Raw genomic sequence first — 18,893 nt, 5'->3', positions numbered from 1 at the left:
ACGGAGAGTTGTGACCGGTCTCTCCGGGGGTGTGCACTATGTGCGAAAGGCTATAGACTACGCAGATCAATCGCCTTTGCTATGGCCTGTAGGTTGCAGGCCAGATAAAACAGAACAAAAAAACTCAAAAGCTCCTCCGGTGAGGAGAGTCTATATTTACATATTTTACCGTAGCTTTCTATGAATACACTAGCCAAAACGTGTCCATCTTACATAACTTAACCAAGACCTACTTACTACACTGGATATGTTTACAGCAGGCGTTAGTCTTTGTGAAGTAGGCTTTTGAGATCTGCGTTGGTCATCATGTTATGCCTGTGTGCTCTATCCATCCAGTTGTTCTGTAAAAGTTCGGTGAAAAGAGTTTCCCGTTCATCACGTTCAACGTGGATACCCAGGTCCTTGAGAGTTTCAGCTGCGTCTCCGAGGGTTGCGAAGGTCTTCACGCCGGAATCTAGATGGATCTTTAGCTTTGCTGGGAATGGTGATTGCGCTTTAATGCTCTTCTCTTTCAATTGCTTTATTATGTCCCTAACTTGTTTGCGTTTCTTCTGAATGTCAGCAGTGTAATCTTGGTCGAAGAAAATTTTCTGGTCGTTATATGTCACTCCTCCACGACGTTTCCACGCTTCTTGAATTACCATCTCCTTAACCCTGTAGTCCAGAAATCGGACGATAATGGACCGGGGTGGATTCTTCGGGTCTTTCGGCTTCATGGTTAGAGAGCGATGTGCACTGCTCATATACTTCAGGTTTGAGTTAAAGCCTTGTTCTATGGCTTCAATCTTTAACAAAAAGGCTTGTTCTATGGATTCAGTGTTTATGTTTAACAGCTTGCATAATTTTTCTTTTCAGACAACTTGCAGGAGCAGTGGCTGCTGGACCATGGGTGGAGCAGACCGGAAAAGACTTTGATGTAACTGTACTTACTATGTAATATCTTGGCTTTTTTTGCACAGTGGACACAGTATACTGCAATGGTTGTCAACACCATATCTGAGTAACTGAGAATTACTTTACAGCCATTTCCAGTTCAATCGGATGGACAGAGTTGTGGGATCTTCATGATTATGGTAAACTTGTACAATTTCCATACAATTTCTCCTGTTTGTCCTACATCTCTGAAATCATTATCTTTCTCTCTCTTTAACAGTACGCCCTCAGCATCTGCACTGATGCCCAATTTGACTTTGTGGATGTAAGTTGTAATTCATAGTATATGTAAGCAAGAATGTTAAAAAATAAACAGCGCAAATCTCCAATATTATATGTGTATTACAGACGGACATACCATCCATTCGCAAGTGGTGGTGTCTGCAGATTCTGGAGAAATTTTCGATCACTAGGTAGGACTGACACATTTCAAGCAGTAAAACATTGGTCTGTTTTACAATTATGCTATATTAAAAGTACCGTACTCTGACTTTTGAAAAGGCATGGGCAGGACTTTGGACAGCGCTTTGCCTTTTGGACCGAGGAGGCAAAACAGCTTATGGCAGGCACCCTACAACCTATATATAGGATTCTTCGGTCCCACAAAGTTAAGGTATGGCCAAACTAACCAGACAACCATTTGTTTTCATCCTATATGTTCTTTGTGCATGAAATTATATGATTTAGCAGATGCTGTTGTCCAAAGTAACTCACAAATGAAACCAAAAAAGTTTAAAATGATTAACTATTTTTAAAATGTGGGTACGACTACTGTAAAGATAAACATGTAGTCTTAACTCAAGGTATTTTACTCTATCAAAGGAGGAGCAGGTAGAAGTGGAGGACCTTCCCTTGATACTGAGGGACATGCATTCAGCTGCATATGTGCTGAGACCTTCCCTTCATACTGAGGGACATGCACTCAGCAGCATATGTGCTGAGGAGCAGCCCTGGGCTGTTCACGTTCACTGGGTGGGTGCATGAACCATCCTACATGTCGATGGATCACGAAGACCAAATGAATGCTTGGAGGGTGTCGCAGGACACAACTAAGTGGGATGCAAAGGAGCCATTCACATTCACATTTGAGACTTTCCAGGACATGGAAAAATTCCTCACTATCTGTAGAGACGCCCTCGAACTCAGAGTAAATGCTAGGTGTGTCTGAAGATGACAGATGTTTTTCTGAGTCTGAGGATGTCCTAAAATGAACACCGTACCGGTGTGGAAGAGTGATGTTTGTCTTTGTGACATTAATGACATTATTTAATACTACTTTTATTCACTAATATGTCTCATGTCGTGACTTCAATCATGTTCACACAATGCATTCTTTCAAGTCATTTCCTTGGTCAGTTTTGTAGACTATCTTGTTCGATTCAGATTCATGTAGATATTTCTGCCAGCTGGACTATGTTCCTTATTATCTTCTTTAAACAAAGCTGGCGGCATTATTTTCCTCATTTAGGTTAGATATAGTCCTACTAATGCGAAAAGACAAAACCAGCGAGATTTAGAACCCACGTAGTTCGACTATAAGCACAATAAATTGAATTGAAATTGACTCTTTGACAACACAGCTGCTCTACTGCGACCTCAGATTAAAACAAGGTAAATTAGATAGGCCTAGGCCTAGTATCAATATAGCAATAAATCGCAAAGGGGGGGTTGTAGCCTACAGAAGACTGAAGGTTTGCAGTGACAGCAAGACAACGACTCTATTCCACATGTAATCAAAATGTTGTATGTTCATGTACTCAACTCCTTCATTGTTTTGGATTTTGCACCAAGCAAACACCTCGTAATATTATAGCATAGCATAGCGTAAGCTAGGCCTACTTTTAAAAACATCACAACATCGCCACACTAGGCCTACATGTTACAAAAACACACACACAATGTCGCCAAGGTGTAGGATAGTGGCCTACACAGACGTCGATATGCGGTTTTGGATTGGTGCCAATATCATACTTAATTTAAATATCCTTAGACAACAGATCGGTGAGCTGAATAATGCCTTGGGCTACATGAAATGAGAAAGAGCTGAGATGACAGGCCAGGTGTTCCCTTCCTCAGGCTCCAACGAGTCTCAGTCAGGTGTGCAGCCAAGCACGCACGCACACACACACACATAGAGACACAACACCATCTGTCCCCTTGTGGCACACATACTTTAAGACACACACACACACACACACACACACATTGTTCACCCCTGCTGAGAGAGAACCGCTATGTTCTCAAGAGCAATCTGATGTGACTGAGTGTGCAGCTGCAAGGCAAGTTGTGGAATTAGACGTACTTGAGCTGGGCAGTGGCTGAGTTTAATGGAGTCGTGGAATTAGACAGAGTTGAGCTGGGCAGTGGCTGAGGTTGACATGGGGAGTAGAGTGGATTGGGAGAGAAGTGCTCATCGTGTGAGGGCTGCTCCTTCAGTAGTGTGTGTGTGTAGTGTGTATAATGTGTGTAATCTTTGTGTGTGTGTGTGTAGTGCTCATCAAGTGTGTTCTGCTCCTTTAGTAGTGTCTGAGTTGTCGCTTTGGGGCAGCCGTGGCCTACTGGTTATGGTTACTGGTTTTAACTTGGACACGCTCGACACAATCAGTGAGCGAGCACAAGTCAGTCCTGCTCTATGGCTGCACAGTGAGCGAGCACAAGTCAGTCCTGCTCTATGGCTGCACAGTGAGGGAGGACAAAGGGCTGTGTGTGTGTGTGTGTCAGGATGTAAATACAGTATGGGTGTGTGAGAGAGAAAGTGTGTGTGTGTGTGTGTGTGAGAGAGGGGTGTATGGGTGTGTCTGCATATGGCAGTGTGTGTGTGAGAGAGAAAGTGTGTGTGTGTGTGTGTGAGAGAGAAAGTGTGCGTGTGTGTGTGTGTTCAGTGTGTGTGTGTGTGTCTGCATGGTCCTGGTTGTCATCTTCACACACATCAGTTGACTTAAATGTTAATTGGCTGCCCTGAGTGGAGGCTCTCAATAGCAGCTTTCAAGCCCCACACACACATCATTAACCCCACACACACACTTCCCCTCTAGTCATCATTAACCCCACACACACATTATTAACCCCACACACACATCATTAACCCCACACACACATTATTAACCCCACACACACTTCCCCTCTAGTCATTATTAACCACACACACACTTCCTCTCTAGTCGCCCGCATTCATTATTAACCCCACACACACTTCCTCTCTAGTCACCCGTATTCATTATTAACCCCACACACACACTTCCCCTCTAGTCGCCCGTATTCATTATTAACCCCACACACACACTTCCTCTCTAGTCGCCCGCATTCATCATTAACCCCACACACACACTTCCCCTCTAGTCACCCGCATTCATCATTAACCCCACACACACTTCCTCTCAAGTTGCCCGCATTCATTATTAACCTCACACACACACTTCCTCTCTAGTCGCCCGCATTCATCATTAACCCCACACACATTTCCTCTCTAGTCGCCCGTATTCATTATTAACCCCACACACACACTTCCTCTCTAGTCGCCCGCATTCATCATTAACCCCACACACACTTCCTCTCTAGTCGCCCGCATTCATTATTAACCTCACACACACACTTCCTCTCTAGTCGCCCGTATTCATTATTAACCCCACACACACTTCCTCTCTAGTCGCCCGTATTCATTATGAACATGACACACACACTTCCTTTCTTGTCGCCCGTAGGAAGCGTCCTAGCAGGAAGCGATTTATAAATGTTTTTTGGTATATCCAGTTTTTAAGAGTTTACAACTTAGTGTTAACCAATAATTGTTACAAACTGGTACTACAAACAAAATATTAGTGCATTCCTGGATCTATATCCTTATGCATCGCTTCCTGCTAGGACTTTTTACGGGCTTTTCCCAAATCGATAGATAGATAGATAGATACTTTATTGATCCTCAAGGGGAAATTCAAGGAAATTTCGAAAATCACGAAAGTAATGTCCACGCAGCGGTAGATAGCAGCAGAGAGTAGAAGCATCAGGCAGAAAACTCCTGATGTAGTATAGTAAGTATAAGTATATATAAGTATAGTATACTTACAAACTTCCCAATGCCTCGTACAGAACATATTTGTACTACTGTAGAAGTTTCATACCATTCAGGGCATTATTAGTGGGGTAATTTACGAGATACTCTATTGGTTCCATAAGCGCCTGCACAAGGTTTTGTTTCTGTATTCTTCTGATAGCGCTACTCGACCAATGTTCAAGGGAAAACAGCTTCTGGGAGGGTGTTTGGCTCGAGGTCATGGTGCAAAGGACCCTAGAGTGAAATTAATCACTTTAACCATCACTTTAAGTTCTTAAGGATAAAAATAAATACAGCTGATAAATGTGCAGAGATGAGGTCATACTAAACGTCCCTTATAAAAACAAAATGGTCGACTTGCAGCAAAATAAATTAGTTTGCCAAAAGTGTCAAATTCCTGCAGCATTCTGACGATAATGTCTGCCCCTGTTTGCAAATGTCTGCCCATGTTTGACCACCACAGTTTATATAAAAGTGATAGTTTGGGTATTTTCCAGGAGTAGGATGCATGTCTTATTGTATTCTAGTGACTGAAGGTGCTGATACAGAAGACCTGGGTAAATTGCAGTACTTGTATTGGCCAGTAGAGAGCAGACATGCTACTCAATAGGTTCACATTTTCACTCTGTATTAAAGGTGCACTTTCTCCAAACAACCAGCAGAGGGCAACTGTCAGCAGTGCAAATGCCCATGAAACAGCAAAGGAAATGCTCCTGCTGGCTGATTCCCTCACTGTCTGCACAGCACAAGAAGGCGAGTGCAAACTCACTTCAAACAACCATAGCTATTTAGCAGTCATTTACATACCGATTGTCTTGTCAGTTTTCTTTATGGGAAAATGTTAAAGTTGTCACTTCCCATCCACAAAAGGCTCGGGTAGATGACACGTCGGATAGATTGCGGCTGCCCCATAGAAATAGAACAGAATTCCCAATCAGTTGCATATCCACCGGCAATGCTAAAATGATCCATGACTCTGATATTTGCTGTAATTTAACATGATGAAAACCACTGTCTCAGTCATCAAGTGCCGCACCAGCAGTTATGTTCTCAGTACTGTCACACTCACACACACACACATCTAGTGCCGCACCAGCAGTTATGTTCTCAGTACTGCCACACACACACACACACACAAACAAACACAAACACACACACATCAAGTATCGCACCAGCAGTTATGTTCTCAGCATTGTCACACACACACATCAAGTATAGCACCAGCACTTATGTCCTCAGCACTGTCACACACACACATAAAGTATCGCAACTGTTATGTTCTCAGTACTGTCACACACACATGTGAATGTGTGTGTTTATGAATGTGTGTGCGAGTAATCCATGCACTGAGGATGGGGTGATTTATTTGATTGCTCATGCTCTTTATAGAAACCCCCCCCCCCCCACACACACACACACATACAAAGTATCGCAGCAGTTATGTTCTCAGCACCGTCACACACACACACACACATCAAGTATCGCACCACTTATGTTCTCAGCACTGTCACACACACACACACACACACATCAAGTATCGCACCACTTATGTTCTCAGTACTGTCACACACACAAACACACACAAAGTATCGCAGCAGTTATGTTCTCTTCAGGTTGTATTTTCAGCATCTACTTTAGATGAACTGGTAATGGTGGTGTGTGTGTGAGAGAGTGTGTGTGTGTGTGTTTGTGAATGTGTTTATGAGTGTGTGTGTTTGTGAATGTGTGTGTGTGTGTTTGTGAGTGTGTTTATATATGTGTGAGTAATCCATGCACAGTGGATGGGGTGATTTATTTGCTTGATCATGCTCTACATGGATCTAAAGGACAGATACCCCCCACACACACACACACAACATAGAATGTGTCTACAGTATCTGTGCCAATAAATGAAACAGTATATTAGAATCAGACGAAGTTACCTCTTTAACAGTTAATCTCTCAGTGATTTGACATGTCACTGTGTGATATGATGGTATTCCTCCCACACTGATCACGTGGGCTTGGGTACACTGTCTGAATCAACTGTCCTGTTTGAGCTGCTATCGATTGGGGAGCAAGGGGCATTTGTATCCATAGCGATTGGGGAGCAAGGGGCGTTTGTGTCCACACACTGACGGGAAGAAGTGTATACAACCAGAGGACTGGTCAGAACAGCTGGAGATTCTGGAACACTGGACTGGTCAGAACATCTGGGGGTTCTGGAACACTGGACTGGTCAGAGCATCTGCGGGTTCTGGAACACTGAACTGGTCAGAACATCTGGGGGTTCTGGAAACTCTGGGTTTTTCGAATACAACTGGTATTTACAGATATGCTATCACCTATTCTTCAATAATTACACACACACATACTACATACACACACATTACAACAACAAATGGCAAGCAGTATACTGAGTAAGTGCTAACCCTAACCCCAGGCGAGTTCTAAAAAACTGGCAATTTTTCACATATTTCTTAAATAAACGGAATCTTTGTCGATTTAATTTGGCCTTTTTTACAATAATTTACAAACATCCCTTCTTAATGTCAAAGTGAAAGCAAACTTCTACAAAGTAATGTTAATAAATTAAAAACATTAGAAAATGTAATTTCGAGGAAATTACCAGTGCATGAAAATATAAACATACTGTATATTAACACAAAATAGTCATAGTTGATAACAACTGACAGTTGAAATGGCTGAACAGTTAAATAGTTGAGTAGTTTAAATAGTTAAATTATTTAATAGTGAATTATTGTAGTGTGGACATTTATTTTGAAACAGTTGTGGGAAGAGGAAATAGTCTTAAGAGAACCAGATTGTATGCTTAAAGCATTTTATGTTAATATACAGTATGTTTATATTTTAATGCACTGGTAATTTCCTCGAAATTACATTTTCTAGTCTCATTATGAGTTAAATAGAGATCGCCTGAGTTCATTAGCAATCGGTGCTAATAGTCTCATAATGAGTTAAATAGAGATCGCCTGAGTTCAGTGAATCTGTAGTGAAACTGAAGTCCAGTCCCTGACCAATAATAATAAAAATATTAATAATACATTTTATTTAAAGTGTATTTCATGTTACCTGTACAATAAGTACAATAAGACAAACATTGACAACCAAAATAAAACAACAATAGATAGACAGGCAGTCATGAGTAGGAAGGAAAAGCAAGAGTGAAAAGGTGGACACGTTAAACGCCCTGTCACCCATGATGCAGTGGGGCATCAGTGGAGCATTAAACGCCCTGTCACCCATGGAACGGAGATGTGCAGTGGGAGTGGATAGTAGGTGGGCATCAGTGGAGCGTAAGGTGCGGGTTGGTTGGTAACTGGTCAGGAGGCTTGAAAAGATAGGAAGGTGCGAGATTATGTTGGACTTTAAATTGAATATGGTATTGCACAGGGAGCCAGTGCAGTTGATGGAGGATTTTATTACATTACATTACATTACATTTGGCTGACGCTTTTTAACCAAAGCGACTAACAACATGGTAAACAGTAAGTTTTTAGAACAATTCTCACAATTTTAGGACAGTTTAAAAAAAAAAAACATTAGAGTACAGTAAGAATAAGTGCGTCGGTGAGTGCTGTTTTTAACAGTTACTTGTCAGTTTAAAACGGCTGGTGAGTGCTAGGATCAGTAAGACTTGTTGTAAGTGTTGCTATGAGAGTAGATGTTCTCTAAAGAGCTGGGTCTTCAGGAGTTTTTTGAAAGTGGAAAAGGATGTCCCTGCCCTTGTAGGAACTGGCAGTGTGTTCCACCAACGAGGAACAACAGATGAGAAAAGTTTGGATTGGCTTGAGCGTACCGGTGGTAGAGCTAGACGTCGTTCGTCAGAGGAGCGCAGCGGTCTGGAGGTAGTGTAAGTCTGTATGAGGGCATTCAAGTAGGTGGGAGCAGAACCGGAGACTACTTTGTAGGCAAGCGTTAGAGACTTGAATTTGATGCGGGCCGCCATAGGTAGCCAGTGTAGCTGGATGAGCAGCGGGGTAACATGTGCCCTTTTGGGTTGGTTGTAGACCAGGCGCGCCGCCGCGTTCTGGATCATCTGAAGTGGTTTCACTGCGCAGGCTGGGAGACCTGTCAGGAGGGCATTGCAGTAGTCGAGTCGTGAGATGACTATTGCCTGAACCAGAAGTTGGGTAGCATCTTGAGTCAAGTAAGTCCTGATTTTCCGTATGTTGTAGAGTGCAAAACGGCATGACCGGGCGACTGAGGCAACATGATCTGAGAAGTTTAGTTGGTTGTCAAGAACAACTCCTAGATTTCTTGCAGTCCTGGTCGGTGAAACAGACAGGGAGTCAAATTTGATGTTGATGTCGTGGTGTATGGTAGGTTTAGCTGGGATGACCAGCAGTTCAGTCTTTGAGAGGTTCAGCTGGAGGTGGTGTGCCTTCATCCATGTAGCTATGTCTGAAAGGCAATCCGAGATCCGTGCTGAAACCAGGGGGTCGTCAGGTGGAAAGGACAGATAGAGCTGTGTGTCGTCTGCATAGCAGTGGTATGAGAAGCCGTGCGAACGGATAATCTGTCCCAAGGAGGTGGTGTAGATAGCAAAGAGGAGGGGGCCCAGCACTGAGCCCTGGGGGACCCCTGTGGTGAGATGGTGAGGTGCGGATAGCTGACCAAGCCATGATACATTAAACGAGCGTCCTGTGAGGTAGGATTCAAACCAGGAGAGAGCAGAACCGGAGATTCCCATGTCAGCGAGTATAGAGAGAAGGATACGGTGATTAACCGTGTCAAAGGCAGCCGATAAGTCAAGCAGAATGAGTACTGATGACCGAGCGGTCGCCCTGGCTTCTTTTAAGGCTTCTGTTACAGACAGCAGAGCCGTTTCGGTAGAGTGGCCGCTTTTGAACCCAGACTGATTTGGATCCAGAAGGTTGTTCTGTGAAAGGAAGTCAGAGACCTGTTTGGAGACTGCTCGTTCAATGCCTTTGGATAGGAAAGGCAGTAGTGAGACAGGGCGGTAGTTCTCGACTTGAGCAGGGTTGAGAGAAGCTTTCTTAAGTAACGGTGTTACCCGGGCCATTTTGAACGCTGTTGGAAATGTGCCGGAGGTTAGCGAGGCATTGATCACATGTGTGATAGCTGGAGCGATGGTCGGGCTGATGGACTGAAGTAGGCTCGTAGGTATAGGGTCCAGCGAGCATGTGGTAGGACGGCTGCATGTCAGGAGTCTGGACACTTCACTCTCGGAGAGAGGCATGAATGCTGAAAAAGATGTTCCAGCAGTCCCTAGAGGTTGTAGGAGTGCGGTATCAGAGTCAGATGTGTTGAGTGGGCATGTAGAGAATTGACTGCTGATTGCCGCCACTTTGTTTGTAAAAAATGAGGCGAGGGTATCTGCAGTAAGGCTGGATGGAGGAGGAGGCAGCTGAGGGTTGAGTAGCGATTTGAAGGTTGAGAAAAGTTTTCGAGTGTCTGTAGCGCTGTTGATTTTGTCATTGTAGAAAGCAGTCTTAGCAGCAGTGATGCTGGCTGAGAAGGAGGTCAGGAGTGTCTGGTAGTTTTTGAGGTCGTCAGCTAGTTTGGATTTGTGCCATTTCCTCTCCGCGGCTCTGAGTTTGGTGCGCTGCGATCGGAGGGTATCATTTAGCCATGGATGAGAATGTTTAGATCGAGCTGGCCTTGTGGTAAGAGGGCACAGCTCGTCTAGACACGAAGTCAGTGTGGAGCAGAGCGAGTCAGTGGCTTCATTAACCTCCAGAGAGGAGAAGGTGTTGAGTGGAGGTAGACCGGAGGCAACCACAGAGGAGAAGTGCGTTGGAGACAGGTTCCGGATGTTGCGGCGGAACGTGACCATCGGCTGAGGAGCCGGAGGCTGTTCTGACAGGCTGACGTTGAACTGGATGAAGAAGTGGTCAGAAAGATGGAGAGGCGTCACCATGAGGGTGTCTGTGCTGCAGTTCCGAGTGAAGATCAAGTCAAGCTCTTTGCCAGCTTTGTGAGTCGGTGGGCTTTGAACCAGTTCGAGGTCAAAGGAGTGGACCAGGGCCAAAAAGTCCGCTGAGCCTGGGGCATCTAAGTGGATGTTCATATCACCGAGAAGAAGAAGCGGACAGTCATGCTCAGGGATGGAGGATAGCAGAGTGTCAAGTTCGTCAATAAAGTCGCGTAGTTGGCCTGGAGGGCGGTAGATGACCAGCACGTAGAGTTTTGCTGGGGCGATCACTGTGATGGCATGGAATTCGAATGAGATATATTTGTTTGAAGGCAGTAGCGGGGTGAATTTCCATTTGTTGGAGATCAGCAGGCCCGTCCCGCCCCCTCGTCCAGATAGGCGAGGGGTGTGGGATAGTGTAAGGTTAGTGGAGAGTGCAGCCGGGGTGGCAGTGTTCTCTGGTTTGATCCAAGTCTCAGTGAGAGCAAGGAGTTCCAACGAAAGGTGGTTGGCATAGCCAGCTATGAAGTCGGTTTTGTTGACTGCGGATTGACAGTTCCACAAGCCCATGGAGAAGGAGGTTTCTGTAGGTGAGGACCGTTGAAGTTCCTGGAGGTTAAGGCGATTTCTGCCCCTTTTGGCATGATGCCGTTTTCTGCGATGGCCGGTGATAACAGATATGGTGGAACGGCACATTTTTGCCTTTGTCGGTGCCTGTGCGCGGTGAACTTGCACAGGTAAACTTGCTTGTCTTGACCGTGTCCGTCTTAACCGTGGCTGGCTGCAACGAGGGCTGCCGCTTATGCTGCCGCTTCAGCAGACCCCACTATTTTCATTCTGCTAGGAATTGCATCCAGCTGTCCTCCTGTCTCACTAATGATGGATCAGCGTAGACCGCCCTCTGACGTTCGCACAGCTTAGATTGTTCAAAAGGGTGTTAATTACTGTCAACTGAAAGTCCGCTCGCTCACACCGACCGAAACTCACAGTTTCAAGTAGCCTCCTCCAGGGCTCGAAATTAACTTTTTTTCTCAGTGTCCCGAAGCTGTCCCGAATTCTACTTGGCACTGTCCCGGACTTAACCACCAGTGTCCCAAATTCAAGTTCTTGTTTTTTTCCCCATTCTACATAATAAACAGCATAATAATCAGTAACTTGCATCACTTAATTAACTCGTTCTGGTCCACCATGTCAGATCTGAACAATTTATTAAACACCATTTTATTAACATTAATCATCTGCTGTTTCACACAACACTCATTTTCAGAGATTGTGCTTTTGGCTCTTTTTTGAGGTTGCACTAGACGTTCTCATTGTCCATCGTTTTGACTGACAGGGTTGTAAAACATTACGTCAATAATCTATTTTCACGTGTCTTTAATTTCAATGTCAGTTTGGTGTGATGTCATGGCCACAGATCTCAGTGAAAACAATTAGCGTGGGAAATTACCACGAAGCTGTCAGATAGGCTACTCTCCTGCCGTGCTCTCACCCTCTTGTGCACACTCAAATGCGTTCCCAATTAAATAAAGTAGCAAAACGGAGTTAGATCTGCTGCAACTATCCCGATGTAACAAGCTGTTTTGACATTGTAAACGTTCTCTAAGAAGAGTGTAAAGCAGTTTGCAGTAGCCACAACGTCGTCTATTGATGGAAAACATAGCGAGCGGTCTATGATAACCTAAATGCTCGGCAGGCCAGATTAAAGTGCGTGGCGGGCCGGATCTATGATAAACTAATAAATGCTCGGCGGGCCGGATTAAAGTGCGTGGCGGGCCGCAGTTTGGACACCCCTAGCCTTAGAACTGCCACAGCGAAATGTCAAATGCTAACTTAAATAACTGTTATCATTGTTATAGGCTACCTTGCAACACTATCGTTTTGTCAAATCGCAGTTGCAGTAGGCTATTTAGCTCAGCATGATATTGGTGACGTTTGTATGTCACTGACAGAAAACACGCAGCGTTTTAGTCAGAGAGGACTGTCATCTCGTCTGTCATGAAAACAAATGCCATTTACCTGCCTGCTAGTTAGGTAAGTTAACCTCTATATCGGAAAGTGACCCATTAGGCCTACCGCCGTCACTTAATATTATATTAATACACTTAACATTTAACCAATTAAATGGCGGATTCCTAAGGAAACGCAAGCACCCAGCCCATTTGGGTATCTTACTATATTTGTACCAAAAATAACATTGTAGCCTATCATGATTTGAAGAGCAGTAGCCTAAACAGTGTTGTATGGCTGCGTGTAGGCTACAAAACCACTTATTTACAGATCAACTGGCTGACGCTTTTGCCAGCTGTCCGTTACGCCAGGTCAAATGTTGTATCATTTTATCCAGACGAGAAAGATACGTTTAGATTCCCATGTGAACAGTTTAGGAAAAAAGTACCTATTTTGAAATTTGCTTTGCCATTTTTTCTACTGTCCCAGAGTTGTCCCAGACATCATTTTATTGTGTCCCGGAAGCATTTTTTATGGTCCCCGGGACGTCGGGACATCGTTAATTTCGAGCCCTGGCCTCCTCCCTCAGCTGTTCCCAAACGCCCCGAGTCCAATTCTAACAATTGGAGAGGATTTGGCCAGTAGTAGCCTATGTGTTCTTGCTTTCTCTCTCCCAACTCACTGGGATGGGAGTGATATGTTGCCAAGGCCTGATATGAGTGAGAACTCTTGCAGCGGAATTTTGTATGTATTGTGGTCTGTTTAATCTCTTTACTGAGACACCAAAGAGCAGGGCATTGCAGTGGTCAAGTCTGGAGGTTATGAAAGCATAAATGAGAGTCTCAGCAGTGGTGGGGTTAAGTGAGGGGAGGAGTTTGGAAATGCTTTTGAGGTGGAAGAACCCTGTTTAGAGATGTATTTAATATGTGTATGTAACGGAGGCGAACTGAGCTAGCATGCTAGTTGCGCGTGTAAATCCTCACACCCCTAACCTTAAGAACGCTTCTAACTGCTGAGTTGGGAGCCTGGGCTTTTAGCTCAGTGGTTAGAGCGTTCGACTCCAATGCCGGTGTGTGTCGAGGTGGCGGGTTCGAGGGCTGTGAGCGGCGGACGAATTACGACATCTGTGACGTGTGTGTGTGTCTTGCCTGATGTTTTTGAGGTGGAAGAAGGCTGTTTTTGTGATGTGTGTGTGTCATCTAGGGGTGGGCGATATGGACAAAAAATAATATCTCAATATTTTTTGTGATTTTGACGATAATGATAATTAGTCAATATCCTTTGAAAAATTGTTTTTGTTAAAGTCTGAGTTACATTACAGCTCATTATTTATGAATAGCATCATTACAATAATAACCAATAACCTAACCTGTGACTTTTTAACCAAATCAACCAATGCATTGTCACTCTATGACACATTTCCAATTCTGCCCCCACTTGTGTGTGTGTGGCAATGACATGGTCTAGCCAGCTACATTAAAGAAGATGAATAGGCCTAACAGTTTCCTAAGAGAAAGTCTGAAGCTGAAGTTCCTTTCAAACCTTTACATAGGATTCACTGTAAAACTAAGCAGACCACCAGAGTACATCTCAGTTATTACAGTGGATGAAAATGCACTGTACTGTTCTTCCTAGGCAACAACAACTTTTACTTATTATTATTCCGCTTACCACTTTTTCCGTACGCAATTTCTCTTGAACAGTTTAACTAAGAAACTTTATTCAAACTTTGTAACGTAGGTCTTCAAACGGAGCAGGTTGCTATGTCTTTTCAACTTTGAAACTTTTATACTTTAAACTATTAAAGAAAAACGTTTTAAAATTCCCCATAGACTTAACATTGCCGATTATGACATCATAATACGGCCATTAAGCAATTAGAATCCTATGGCAGGTGTTCAGGCCATACAATCTGGGTCAATTAAGACTACACATCCTATTCAACTGTTTCCTCTGCCCAAAGCTGTTTCAAAATAAAAGTCCTCACTACAATAATCCACTGTTAAACAATGTAACCCATTAAACTACTGAACTTTTTACATTCAACTTTTTAAACTATCATTAAACTATCTATCTTATAAACTAGCTGTCTATCAACAACTTTTAAACTATATACATTCAACTTTTAAACAGTCTACTTTTAAACTATTATTAAACTATCTATTAAACTAGCTGTCTATCAACAACTTTTAACTTGTCATCAACTATGACTCCTACCCACTGTAACTAGTTAACATTGTTAACATTTTTAGCAAAACTGCTAGTTTTTGCATAGTTAGCATAACAAATAAAAATGATTAGCTAGGTTAGCTAAGTCACAAGGTTAGCATAGTTAGCATGTTAACATGCTAGTTAGCATTACTACTGAAAATGATTAGCTAGGTTAGCTAAGTCACATGGTTAGCATAACTGCTAAAAATAATTAGCTACATTAACTAAGTCACATGGTTAGCATGTTAGCATTCTTAATTTATAGCAGTTGTGCTAAAATACTATTAGCTAAGTCACATAGTTATTAGCATTTTTTAAAAAACTGCTAGAAAACATTAGCTAAATTAACTAAGTAACTTGGTTAGCATTATTAACTTTGTTAACATAACTGCTAGCAAACATTAGAGCCATTCCAACTGTCAGTTATCGTCAACTATCTACCTAAATAATTGAACCATTTAAACTATCCACCTATTTAACTGTTCAGTCATTCCAACTATATTAAACCTCATCTACCTAGCAACCAATATAGTTTGTTTTTACTCTGTATGATATTTTACCTCATATTATTGCATTTTCATGCACTGTATTTCCTTCAGGAAATGCTTTTCTAGTTTCCTTTGATGTTTTGTTTAAGAGCAACCATGTAGGCTAGCATTCCAAGTTACAGAATAGAAACTAATGCGTTAGCTTATGGCTAATGTATATGAGAAACCCCATAAGTAATTTAAATACTCGATAATGTCAATTTGCACATCGTTAAAACAACAATCACGATATTATCGCAGACGATATATATCGCTCACCCCTATGTGTGTCTTGTCTTATGTTTTTGAGGTGGAAGAAGGCTGTTTTAGTGATGTATTTGATGTGAGAGATTAATGAGGGGGTAGAGTCCATTATGACACCAAGGTTTTTGACTTCAGAGGTAGTGGTGGTGAAATCAGTATTTCTGGCTATAATTCCACCATAGAGACAAAAAAACACTCCAAACAACTCAAAGAAAAGGTTTTTGACAAGCATAAGAGAGGGGGTGGATGGAGTCCAGTGAAATCCATCATTAAGGAATGTAAGGAACATGGCAAATGTGAAAATCTGTCTAGAGCAGGCCATCACCACAAACTGAGTGACCGTTGAAGAAGGATAATGGTGGGGGAGGCCACCAAGGAAAGAAGGGCAAAACAAAGACTGAACTATTTGGCCACAATTAGAGGTGGATTTTGTTGTTCGTTTTCATGACACAGTTCGCGTAGTTCAATTCGCCAAGATGATTCGTTCTGAATCGTTCGTTCTTTCGTTCAGTCGCATTTCCGGTAGCCTACAACGTAGTTCAGCGGTGAATCATGGAATGCAGGTTCTCAGCTCCTCGTTTGTGAAAACGGTCAACACAACACTGTAATTGTAGCGGCAAATATAGCTGCAACTTCATGATTATGTGTACTTTTAGACAAAACAGCAGTAGGTAATGTGTTCATTCACCTTGACATTACATTGACATATTGAAGGTAAATAGAGTAGTTCTAGACTACAGCTAGATCAGCTAATTTCTTTTTAAAAAATGTGTTCATTCATAAAGGAACAAAGACCCAGTATGCTATGCTGACAAACATGTTTAAAGGCTTGGCAGAAAGATTATATTGATGAAAAGGTTTCAAGTCCCCATTTTGCCTAGGCTACAGAGCCATAATCACTCTGCTTCTTCTGCTTCTGCCAAGAATGAGTGACTGACTTAACGAGAACGACAGACCGAAGTGAAACAGGTGGGGGGTCTTGGCGTGAGAACGAACGAACAAGACAGATTGAAGAGACATTTATTAACCTGGCATGACACAGAAAATACAAAGACAGCATGCATTTACCATTAGACAGATATTTAAATGTAAATGCCAGTATTGAAATGCAAAATGGAATTGTTAATAAACCTTTATCGTTATTTTTTATCGTTTGCTCTCCCACTAGTCTCACTAGCCCATTTTTTTTTTTTTTTCATGGAAACGGTTGCTATGCTTTCATGCCCCTCATTGGCTAATACATACAGTCGGCATCTAGTCATAATCGTCGTTACCGCCCCCAGTTGCCGTGGTTACAGTGGTTGAAACACCCCCAAGGGGGAAAATATTAGTTTCAATTGCATGTAATCTAATGGAGGTGCACCGGCTTGAGTACAGAAACACCTATAAAAATATTAAATCTTTTAGCAAACATCAATAAACGGCACAAACACATTTGAACTGAGAGTTATGTGTGTCAACGAGGTTAAGGGTAACATTAAGTTCCTTCATTTTGCTAATTCCAGTTAAACGTCCAGAACTGTCTCAATGGCCGGACTGTGTAGCTCGGTTTAGCAAGCTAAGCCTTTTGCCGTAACACCACACTCATAAATTGCATCTTAATTTATTCTCACATGAATGCACATTCCCTACAATGTCTGTGGGAATAGTTTTAACAAGTAATGTGTACCAGTTGGTTATGTTACACTGACGATATAAAGTTAGCCAGTTAGCAACCTAATGACGCTACCATCGTATATAGCTTCCAGAGAAATTTGTCGTCGACATTAGGGCAATCGAGGGTGAATTAGGTTGTTTGCATACACTGAGCAGTTAAGTAAACACAATTCCTTTAAATTATTGTGTTCAGAAACAAGCAGAACTCCACCTGAATGTAAAACGAATGTATAAAGTATAAATGCTAGTGAGTTCGCCCATTGACTTCCATTGTATGATGTTAGCATGCTTTTCCCCTCATGGGGGGTGGTAACCTTTCCGAACGTCTTAACCGACTGTATTGTTTCTAAAACGTTGGTTAAGACTGTCACTCCCCGATGTGAGTCGCGCATGCGTCACTTTGCTAATTTGCGACTACCAGTGCTGTTAGTGTAACCTGCGTTGTGTTGAACCTGCGCGATTCAGCCCTGCACACGCCCGGACTCGAACCCGCAAACAGCAGCACCTCGGATTGGGAGGCGAGCGCTAACAATTGAGCCACTAGCCCAGGCTACTGGCTTGCATGCCAGGAGCACTCTTGAGGCGTCGGGGAGTGAGATTTACCAACGTTCCACAAGCACAGCTAAGCTAGCTGGCATCTGTTACACTAGCAGTAATAACAGCACAGCAGTAATGTATTATTTAGCGTAAGGCATCACATTTTCACGGCATGATCTCTAATGTCAGTTCTAGATTAGAGGCTGAAGTAGCCTGCTAGCGAGAGACTTCTGTAATATCAATAAAAATTGACCTACATAACAAAGTGGTCAGTGCTGGCAAGTAAGTAAGCAATCAAGCACAACAAAGGCTGTCACTTGAATGGCGTTTGCTAACGTTAGCAATCAAACAATCTTAGATAGCTAAAACGTTTTTGAAACAGAAAAGTGAATTATTTTATGGATTTCAGTCGGATCCCTTGGCGTTATTGGGGTCATCCCTATGTTCCCCGGGTCCTATGTTCCCCACTACCGGGGAACATAGGACCCTTTTTTGAAAAAAGGGTCCTATGTTCCCCGCTGCTTCCAAGTAGACTGCAGCCGCACGGCAAGGCGCGGGTTGTTGTTGCTCTGTGCCCACACTTTGTGATGAGGGAAGGAGAGGGGGCGCCGCGAACTGAAGTTCTTTGCACAGAGGCGCAGTGCTAGCCTGGGTGTTCCCATGCTGCCTTGCGCGCGATTTGATTCACGCTGCTAGGGCAGCCTGGAGACCATGGAGCAAATTTTCGCCTGAGATAGGGAACCAATCACACAACAGGGGGGAAAGCAAGATGATGATGAGCTATGCACAGACGCATTTGATAGACATCCGTGGCACCCAATAAACGGATCTGGGCATTTTTTTCAAATACGAGAAAATGAACGTTTGGTTCCCAGACCACGTCTCA

General features: G+C 43.0%; 1 protein-coding gene and 1 long non-coding RNA gene across 4 annotated transcripts in view; both read left to right on the top strand.

The window, feature by feature from the left end:
* Positions 1-1,275: 1,275 nt before the first annotated feature.
* On the top strand, positions 1,276-2,026 carry LOC121715538. Its single transcript, XR_006033624.1, has 3 exons — positions 1,276-1,346; positions 1,435-1,546; positions 1,756-2,026. It is a non-coding gene; the product is annotated as an uncharacterized LOC121715538 (long non-coding RNA).
* Positions 2,027-7,059: 5,033 nt separating this feature from the next.
* The window catches only part of LOC121715533 (C-type lectin domain family 4 member G-like), a 61,227-nt gene continuing 49,393 nt past the window's right edge, over positions 7,060-18,893 (top strand). The window contains exon 1 of one of the 3 annotated variants that reach the window (XM_042101368.1): positions 7,060-7,286. The gene's annotated coding sequence lies outside the window, so the exon portion shown is untranslated. The remainder of the gene's footprint in view (positions 7,287-18,893) is intronic. The other 2 variants (XM_042101369.1, XM_042101367.1) reach the window with 2 other exon arrangements.

Source organism: Alosa sapidissima, chromosome 8 (genome assembly GCF_018492685.1).
Source record: "Alosa sapidissima isolate fAloSap1 chromosome 8, fAloSap1.pri, whole genome shotgun sequence".
Classification (NCBI taxonomy): Eukaryota; Metazoa; Chordata; class Actinopteri; order Clupeiformes; family Clupeidae; genus Alosa; species Alosa sapidissima.
Note: the sequence above shows the minus strand (reverse complement) of the source record. Positions and strands in the feature narration are given on the sequence as shown.